Genomic DNA, 10,638 nt, shown 5'->3' with positions numbered 1-10,638 from the left:
ATATATATATATATACTGTATATATATATATATATATATATATATATAAAATTTGGACATGCCAGTTATTTGGTCTATTTTAGTTCCAAACAAAGCAAAAAACGGAATCACCTGTTGCCTGACCACAGGTATTTCCTTCCTAAACGAATTAGACAAATGATTCAACGACTCACTCATAAAGACATCTACTGGTGTAACAATGCAAGCTGCCAAAAAGGTCACTGAAAAGTGTATATTCTTATCCTATTGCCCTTTTTTCTTGTTTAACCATTCATCTATAAACATTTATTAATAAGGTTTATGCTTAACTCAATTGTCTGTTAGACAAATGGGTAAAAAAATAATAATAAGACAAAAATACTGATTAAGAACCAGTCATGTTTTGCATTGTACTGTAGGATTGACTGAGGTAATCTATAAAGCTGCACATATGGAACGAAATGTTGTCATTTGATGTGAGGTATTTTGTTTTAGTAGAAGTGTGTATTTGTAACTGTTGTTTTCATTGAGCATCTTTTTATGTTCACACATCCACCTTGTTGCTTCGGTGTGTTTGTGAGTCTTTTTATTTCACTGGGGTGCAGAGATATCGCCAACCGATACCGATAATGAAAGTGACCATTGCTTCAGATGCATTGCTATTCTGTGTAATTGCAATATGTGGCAAGTTGCTATTAATTATAGGGCTCAAAGTTCAAATAATCTGGCATCTGGCAAGTTATTTTTAAAGTCAGAAATCCGCCTGTCAGAAATCTTCTGGTCACATGGTTTAATTCAAGGGCAATTTGAAATACACTGAGTATAAGCAGAAAAATGGGCAGATTCAGTCTATTTGCTAGAATAAATAATTAAAGATGAGGAGTCTCTGTCAGCGCAGTGGCACAGTGCAGGTGTTACGAATAATTGTGCCGCTTTAGAAAGTGAGATCTTATTTAAGCCGATTGTAAGGAAGCAATCCGAGGTTTTTGAAATATAAATGGGATTCCTCTGAAATTGCTCTGGAGTCTGTGGACAGGCGAAGTACCTAAAGAGAGCGCCATGTGTTTGATGAAAGGCTGTATAAAGGTGTGCAGAATACCCTTATATGGAGATGGTTTGGGCGTGTTTTATGCAAATCACTAACGAACCTCAGATTACGTTATTCACAGTGCTTCATGGGAGAGGGCACTGGGTGCGACTGTGATTGGTGGGATTTTCTGCACAGCATCATGGGTAATTTTATTACATGATGTTCAATGGAAATGACAATGGTGGAATGACTAATTCAACATTCTTGTAATAAAACGGCCAGTTCTTTTATCTTGCTAAAGCTAATTTCATATCTTCATATTGCTGGTATGGCATTAAAACACCAACCATCTTTCATTTTCCTCATATTTCCTCATATTGTCTGAACCAGTAAATGAACCTACTTTTGTGGGGGGGGGAAAGCCCAACAATCTATGGCCTTGATGTTGTGCTTTCAGGTGGTTGGTTTTTATTTTCTATAGATAATATATGCTATATAATTGCAATGACAAGTGCAAGATCAGGGAGCTGTTGCTATAGTTACCTCCTTTGTGACTTCTATACTTTAGCATTTATTTGCCGACAAATGAAAATATGCACTCTGACTAATTTGTAATCTTATTGTTTAAATGAAATGTTTGAAAAAACATTTGAAAATGAAATATAGTCTACCCCGCATGCAAATAACGAAATAAATAAACTGCGACCCACATCCCAACTTTTTGTTTTGATGAATTTTTAGAGGTTAAAAGCTTCTCGCAATACATTAAACACATTTGCTATTCGTTGTAGGGATGTGTCTTAATCAGAACGTTTCACTTTTCCTCTTTTTAGAATAAAGTTTAGCCTTCTCTGTGTTGGAAAGAAGAATTCAGCGAAATAGGACTTCAGCTCCGTAATTTGTAGAGACAGGAATATTGACAAGAAGAAGGTCCGTTTGGAGCGGATCAAGACCCAAGAGCAGATTTCACTCGCTCTCGCTCAAATAAACTGTCAGCGAGTAAAACTTTGTTAGCTCTATTTGGGAAATCGTGAAAGCGTCATATCAAGAGGAGGCTATTAAAGCTTTGTGAGCTTTCTATGATCTGCCTAAAGGTTTGTGAGACCCCTGGAATTCAGAAAAGTTGTCTTCAAATGCTTCTGCTTATAAGCCGAAAGATATATTAGGCCGGTACAAAATCAATAGTCTATTGTTCAAATGCTCTCTCTCTCTCAACTGTTATAAATGCAGATCATGGTTGAAAATGAGTGTATTGATTAATGCTGCTTGTTTTCCGTTGAAGTTTGACTGTCGTGTTGCTCATTATGTTTGCACAAGGATCTTAATCCCAAGATTTCATGGCAGAAGTGACAGTTGCATTAATTCTGGCTGTGGTGATTTGTGGTGAAAGAGAATGTACTTGATAACCATCTTTAGTCAATTATAAATGAACTTCACAAAACCAAGATTGAACCAGCTATTTCACACTGCTGTAAGCATGGAGCCATAACCCTTAGAAATGAGTTATTTATAATTTGACATTTTCTACAGTAGCTCCAAATTACATCCATCCTGGATCATTTTAGGCAGTGAAGAACACAAGAGCATTAACACAGATGCACGACTTCCCCAAAAAGTATTTGGACATTTAAAAATGTGCAAATGTCACTGCATTAAATAACTGATCGAATCAAAAAAATTATTTTGTTAAAGAATGAGAGCAGTATTTTGACACTTTGTGGCTGTCCAGAGTATAAACTAAACTAACTAAAGTAAAATAAAATGAATATATTATATTGTATATATATATATGAATATATACAATGAAATAAAATAAAGTGTAAGATAAAGTTTAAAATAATATATAAAGCATTTAAAATAACAATAATATATGTAATATGAAATAAAGCGTATACAGTAATATATAAAATAATCTACAGGTTTTATATATTAAATAAAATATGAATATTATAAATAATACATTTAAATATATTATAATTAGATAATTAAATAGTTGCTTCCATTGTCCTCATTTGTAAGTCGCTTTGGATAAAAGTGTCTGCGAGGCCATTGTAGGTTCAGTTTAATGAATTTATGAATAGGCCTCCAAGAAATGCTGAGATGTAATTAACTTCATGTCCAGGAGAGGGCGCTTTTATCACACCTCTCAGAGCTCAGCCAAATGACAACATACTAATTCTTGGGCTACAGCTAAAAATAGTGCCATGATGTAGCCATATCTATAAATACAGGCTATAGGTTGTTAGATAAGGAGGCATGTTCTATGTCCTTAAAGGCGGCTATTTTCATCTATATGAAGTCTATTGGAAAGAAAATCGTATCAATTTTGACCTTTACTGTGTAAAATAAAATGTCACAAAAAGCTATTCCATACGTGTATAAAGCTTAATTTCAGTTATTGCTTCATTAAAGTCAGTCTTTCATCTTTTGTAACTTTTAAGATGAGTGAAAAACGAAGAAGCCTTCTCTATATTAATCATAGGACGACGTACGCAACTGTTGTATACCTTTCCTTTGAAGTTGTATAAGCGATATATAGCTTCTTCACAAGGTGTGCTTTGATGTGTTTAAGCAACCCAGTACTGGATTAATTACAGAGTCAAGTTTTTTTTTTTTTAAAGCAGACTTTAAATGTGCAAACAGGAGCACACACGTTCATCTATGAGTATACTCTCCCTTCAGACAATTTCGAATTCTTATCCAGTTTGAAGTTCAAGAATGCATGTTTAATGAAGACTTGAACAAGCGGAAATCTTACCCAGGATGCACTTTGCAGAGTTTGCATTTAGTGCACTAATCCACAAACCCTTCCTGCATTTTTGGGAGCTTTTCAGGGTGTTTCTTGGTAACACTCATCTGAGATTTGGTTTCCACATTAGAGTTTAAGTGAGAATGATGATGCGCCTGACTTGCCCAGGCCTGTTTTGTGGTACATACACTCATTATAGGATCCAGACAGACAGAAAGCCAGATACCATTTTTTGCTGCCATGGTTCAAATTAGAGGGCATTTTGGGGAGCTTTTGTAATTTTATTAAACATGTACTGTAAGTACAATACAGCAGCTATTTCAAATGTAAACTCAGAGTTAGCATAGGCTACATTAAAGTCAGAATGCTAAACAAACTCTTGTGAACAGAAATTGCATTTGAGGCGGTAACTAAAGCAACAGTAGCAGTCTCAGTTAAGATTAGAATCAAATGTACATTATAAAATTTGATTTGAATTGTATAATAATGAAAAACAGTTTAGTGTTTAACACCTTATGAAGATAGTTAACTGTTAGCTAACTGCGCTAACTGTGAGCTGCATACAGAGGCAACATTTTTTTTGCATCATACTGAAGAATATTGACAAATATAGCTTAATGTGAATACAAATGGATAGTTTTATGCAGTATCTGTGTTCTACTATGTGTATTTTTATGCTTTTTATTGGGTTTTGTGCTGTTAGCTTAGCAACATGCTAATGGGAGTCTACTGAAATCAATTCTGCTGAAATATAAGATTGACTTGTATTCAAAATATGCCTAACAGTGAAGCCATCATGATAATATCTGCATACTGATTGGCTTTCTTTCTTGTATCCAATATCCAATTTTCTTGTCTTCCATATATCCATCTTTTGCAGCCTTCCAAGCACTGCTATTTAGCCTACTTTTAGACACTACAGATGTAGTTCTAGTAGTCATTTACCAGACAATGTAGCAATTTCTCGAATCTTACTTTCACAGTCATCTTTTGCTGGGGAGACTGTTGACTACCTCCCCGTAGTTCTTGATGGAACAGCAAATGGAGTTGACATGCCATGAATATTTTGTCCTGCAACAAGCACATTGCAGCATCCCAGGGATGGTGTTTAGTCCCAGACATCATCATATTGAACCATTACAGCCATTACAGCACAACAGGTATGTAGGAAGAGCACTCTCTACATTGGCTCCAATGGCAGATGGCCAGGCCGTGTGCTTTCCGCACTTGGGAAGTCTGGGACCTTTTTTTTCTTCTTCCAAATATTGGATGCTTTGGTAAAATGTGAACACTCCTTGGCAAAATCCTCTGAACTGATGTGAAGTTTTAGTAGTGGGAGTGCAGGAGGCAAGTCGGATAAACCAGAGGAAAATGTCAGCATGCGGGCATAATGTGTGTTAACTGTCCCCAAAGTGGTGCTTTGGTGCATTACAGTCTTAAAACAGAAAGGACTGCGGTTCTTGTTTTCTTGTGGGACCAGGGCCAGTACTTTATTAAGCAGTACCCTATGTCATCATAGTCCATTGTATGACTGTTTTCTGCTAGCTTGTCAACCAAAAGCCCATATCTGAGGACTCATAACTGCCTTTACACCTGGTAATAACACCCACCTATGGCTGATCTGATCACAAGCGGTCAGCCGAGACAGATTGCTGTTTATATCTGGTATTAACATTCGTCCCGGATGTGTCTCCAGTGACCACTTTGAATAGGGCAGGACAAGGTCCCACTAAGGCAAGTCAGTTCACTTGGTGGCCATCTTGGCTTCACTGTGATTGGATCATCCCAGAAGGATGTTGATACCAGATGAAAACCGGTCTTCAGATGATTGTGTAATGCGACCAGTATTTATAGAGGAATGTTCTTGCATTTGGCCTCCGACTATTCTCTCTTCTCGCTCGACTGTATTTCAAAGAGCCAAAGATATTTTGTACACCTGTTATTCTTCAGTCTGCAGCATCCATTTAGTGAAACAACTCACAGACTGTCTGGCTTTTCACTGGATTAAACACATTCTTGCGAATAAGGGGCGTCATCCCAAGCAGAAAGAATAGAATTATTACATGTGGTCATGCCTTTGTGTAACACCTGCACTTTCTAAAAGAGTCAGGTAACGAGGGAGAGCGCTTCACACCTGTGTGAAAATTCGAAAATGATGGGGTCTGCGCCATTCGAATAGAATCACAACCCGGGCCCGCTGAATAGAAACAATTGAGAAGAGATGATACGCTTCCAAATCTGGCACTTCCAAGCAGCGACAGATTTGAACTGAAAAGTTAAACTTCAGAAACATTACTGGAGCCGCCATCTGGACACACCATAAACAGAGTTACTATAATTACTACCATGAGACAGTAATGGGCCCTGCTTTTCCCACAAACCTCCCACAAGAAACTGCTCATCCTTTCCTTCTTCTGAATTTCAAGAAATTACAAAATACCCACATGAGATTCAAACAGTTTTATGACCGGTTTTATGGTACGCCTACACCACCGGCCCACGCTTTTTCTCAAGTCGTCAGAACTTGATGTTTTTTTTTCTTCTTCTGTTTTCGCTTCTAGATTCTTGGTTTACACTGTTCACTTGGTGTTCAAAAATGTCGATAGTTTAAATAATTATCTTCCACTGAAAATGACTGTTCCCACACTTCTGCAAGAGACCTACAAAGACAGTGTCCTTACTCTGCCTACTTCGGAGCCCATCAGCTGTAGACAGAGATTGCTTCTGACAACTGCAGGGTCTGTCTGATTTGTACATGCATTAATGTATATGCTGGCAGACCGCCATTAAAAAAAGCGACATCAGCTGCCAGACAGGGTTTTGTGGATCTTTTGGAAAATACTTTTTGCTGATATTAGGATCGCAGAAGCTAAAATAAATAAATAAAATGGACAATCCCAAAGAGGTCATCCAAATTTAATACGCAGCCTTTTTTTTGATCTTTCAAGACGGAGAGCCTGAATCAGCACTGGAGAACGAGTGTGATGTATCATCTCACGGTCCCAGTGAGGTCTTGGATAGGACATAGTGATTGGCCGCCGGCCAAACAAACTGCAGATCCCAATGGGCCACAGGTCAGGCACAATGCAGGCCCAACTGAGACGTGAATCTCAACTTGGTCCCAAACAAAAGCCGTTTACAGGATAGATGGGATCTTGTGGGCCTGTATTACGGATAATGGAGCTCTTTTTTAACCTCCAACTGAGATTTATCCACAACTTGTGGCGGGTTGAATTGCTTAGGCAGGAGCCTTGGTCTTTCAGGGCTGATGGGTAATGTGGCCTGGTGCCAGTTAAATAGATCAGCACAAAGACAATTTTTAAGAGGCACAAGCAGTAAGCAATGGCAACCCTACTGCTTTTCATGCTAATTCTTCTTCTTCTTCTTAAATAAGACGCCAATGCAAACATCACTACTACTACTGCTCATTATTAAGTGTGGCAACGTTATAATTAGGGATGCACCGAATATTTGGCAACCGAAAATATTCGGCCAAAAATAGCGAATAGAAAAAAATCTCTTTCGGTGTTCGGCCGAATAAGCGAAAAGGCCGAATAATATGTACCGAACAATGACTAACGCGATCAAATAGAGGCACGCACTAATGCAGCAAACATGTCGGCATTGTGAAAGTATTTAAAACTATCAGAGAAAGACGCAGAAATCATTACAAGCACGAAGCACCGACAGCGAGAGACTGTTTAGTGCTGCATGCATCTCATGTCTCCGATGAGAAGAAGAGGTGACTGATGCTGGTGGTTAGGTTACTGTATGATAATTGAAATCGCGAAATTACCTCAAACGATTAGTAAATAAACTGCAAAATGTTATATTTTCTAATGCACGCATGAATTGCATGTATTCTTCTTCCTGCGGGTTTCTGCCAAAATAAAAGCCGAGAAAAAGCAACAACTCCATCGACATTCATAAATGATAGTATTGTAATTTTACTGTCGTTCTGTAAAATAAAATAAAAAAGTAAGACAATAGTAATGACAATAATAATTACCCTACAACAGCTCTGTTAATACATTTATTATAACATTCACACAGTGTTCAATGTTTTATGAAATGTTTTAAAAGAATTATCTTCTGCTCAGCATGGCTGCCTTTATTTATACAGTAAAAAATACATGCCTGATTCAAGTCTCAAAAATGGCCCAAAAATATTATTTTACTAACTTATTCATTTTAAGTTAAATTGCAAAAAAAATGTTCACTGTTAAGTAAATCTTTTTAAATGGTTGTTTTGTAATTGATTTTTTATTTGAAAAGCAGGACAAAACAGTAAAAAGCACATTTTGGCAATTTAATTAATGCAATGGTGAAAAAAATGGCAAAATAGGCCTACATGGGGGAAAATGTGAAACACCGTGTTCGGTATTCGGTATTCGGTATTCGGTATTTGGCCTTCGGCCCAGTGTTTCATTTTGTTCGGTTTCGGCTTTGGCCAAGAATTTTCATTTCGGTGCATCCCTAGTTATAATTAAGAACACTGGCGGATGATTAAACCCTCATTGATTTACATTGAAGGAGAGATACCACAATACTATAGACAGGCTTCTTTTGACTAATAAGCAACAACCTGGAAAGCCTTAGCAACATGTTGAAAAGCACTCAGAGCACGTTAGCATGTTGTAACTGTTTCGAATGTATTGTGGGTGGTTTTTAGCATATAGCATATGTTTGCTAGGGTGTTCCGATGAGTTTTAGCATATTGCTGTACAGTGTCTAAAAACAAGCCAGAGAACCCTAGCAACTGTTTAGCAACATGCTAAAACCCATTAGACACCTTAGCAACTGCAAAGCAAAATACTGAAAACCACTTTTAACACCTTAGCATGTTGCTATACAGCTTCTAAGCTTTACTGATAGTTTTTAGCATAGTGCTATACAGTTTTAGCATATTACTGTACAGTTTCTAAAAACAATACAGAACACCCTAGCAACAGTAGGTTATAGCAACGTGCTAAAAACAATTCGGAAAACTTTAGCAAACACAAATCTTGCTTGCAACTTGTTTTTTGCTACTCCTACTGATCCTAAATTTATTGAACAATGCAAATGTGTTTTATGGCAAATCATGGCGGCTACACCGACAGTTCAAAAAGATTAAAAAGAGGGTGGGGGTAGAAAAGGGTGATGAAATACATGATGAAAAACAGGATCATATTAATTCTCTTGACTTTTACTCTTGCGTAGGTGTTCCAGAAAGCCCATATATCAAACACCTCACCTCTGGCTAATTTATTACCGTCAAACCTCTAAAGCTTCTTGATATAAGACACCTTTTCTTTCTCTTATTTTTTTTTCTAAAATATGACTGTTCTATAGTTAAATCTATTCTATTCTATTCTATTCTATTCAGCAGGAGTCTATTCCCCTTGTGTGGCAATGCTAAAAGAGATTCAGCCCTCCTACACTATAGTCTTTTGTTTAGGCTGCTGTAAAAGTTCTCTTACTTTGTCATATCTTCTAATTATGGATTGCGGGTATTAATTAATTAATGTCCACCCACTCCCTTTTTGTGCCTGTAGGGGTGTTGGGAACTTGCTGAATGGTGGAACAAAGCGGGGCAGTAGATACATTTAGTCTCGGCGAACACTGGAAAGTCATTCAACATGACCTTCTGTCATTCCTTCACTATTGTTCCTGTCTGCTCAGAAGCTGTAAAAGGACAAGATTAGGGTTATTATATTCCAGAATCTCATTATCAAGCCTTTAAATTCCAAGATCCAATCTCTTTTACTCTTTCACATCATGGCGTCAATATGTTCTGCATGTAGAGTGGTTGATGCATTGACTGTCACGTCAAATCATGTAAAGTTGTAGACACTGAAGTCTAATTTGTTGTTTTGGCGTTGTTCTTTTCATCATTTTCTGTAGCAATGAGTTCCATGTTCTTTTCCAAATGCGTCGTGCTTCTGCAAAACATTAACTCAAGCGGCCAAGTGTCCTCTCTGGAGAGACATACTTGTGTTATTCTAAACTCTGCCAGACACAACGAGCCAACACAGAACAAGATCAATAAATGATGTCCTTTGAAACTACATACCTCACTTTGAATGCAGTAGACAGTCCAGATACTTCAGCTGAAAGTGCTGCAGTTACCATCTCATCAGTAGACAATAACCATAATTTATATTTTTATTTCCTGAACAGTAGGCCCGGTTCTGAAGAGAAAAGACATCCCACACACTGATGTTCAACTCAAGCGGCCAAGTGTCCTCTCTGGAGAGACATACTTGTGTTATTCTAAACTCTGCCAGACACAACGAGCCAACACAGAACAAGATCAATAAATGATGTCCTTTGAAACTACATACCTCACTTTGAATGCAGTAGACAGTCCAGATACTTCAGCTGAAAGTGCTGCAGTTACCATCTCATCAGTAGACAATAACCATAATTTATATTTTTATTTCCTGAACAGTAGGCCCGGTTCTGAAGAGAAAAGACATCCCACACACTGATGTTCTTGCATAACATCAAGTACTGTGTAGAAATGAGGTCCAATATTGTAAAAATAACTTGATTTTCACATTAGTAGAAGAAAATGTCAGCAGCTTTGACCATGCAAAACTCTCTGCCATTGGATGGTTGCAAGGACATTGCTTTGCAGTTGCTATGGAGTTGTAGGTGGTTGCCAGGTTTTATATGCTTCAATCTGATTGATAGAGGAGTGTAGGAGGTTGTCAGAGTGTTTCTATCTGATTGATATACTGTATGGGAGTGTGGGTGGTTGCCAGGGAGTGTCTATGCAGTTGCTAGGGTTTCTTTATGTAGTTGCTAAGGGCTTGTGGGTGGTTGCCAGGGTGTTTATATGTGGTTGCTAGTGTGTTGTGCGTGGTTGCCAGAGTGTTTCTGTCTAGGGCTGCAA

This window comes from Sinocyclocheilus rhinocerous, unplaced genomic scaffold (genome assembly GCF_001515625.1).
Source record: "Sinocyclocheilus rhinocerous isolate Xijiao unplaced genomic scaffold, SAMN03320098_v1.1 scaffold2974, whole genome shotgun sequence".
In the NCBI taxonomy this organism is placed as follows: domain Eukaryota; kingdom Metazoa; phylum Chordata; class Actinopteri; order Cypriniformes; family Cyprinidae; genus Sinocyclocheilus; species Sinocyclocheilus rhinocerous.
Note: the sequence above shows the minus strand (reverse complement) of the source record.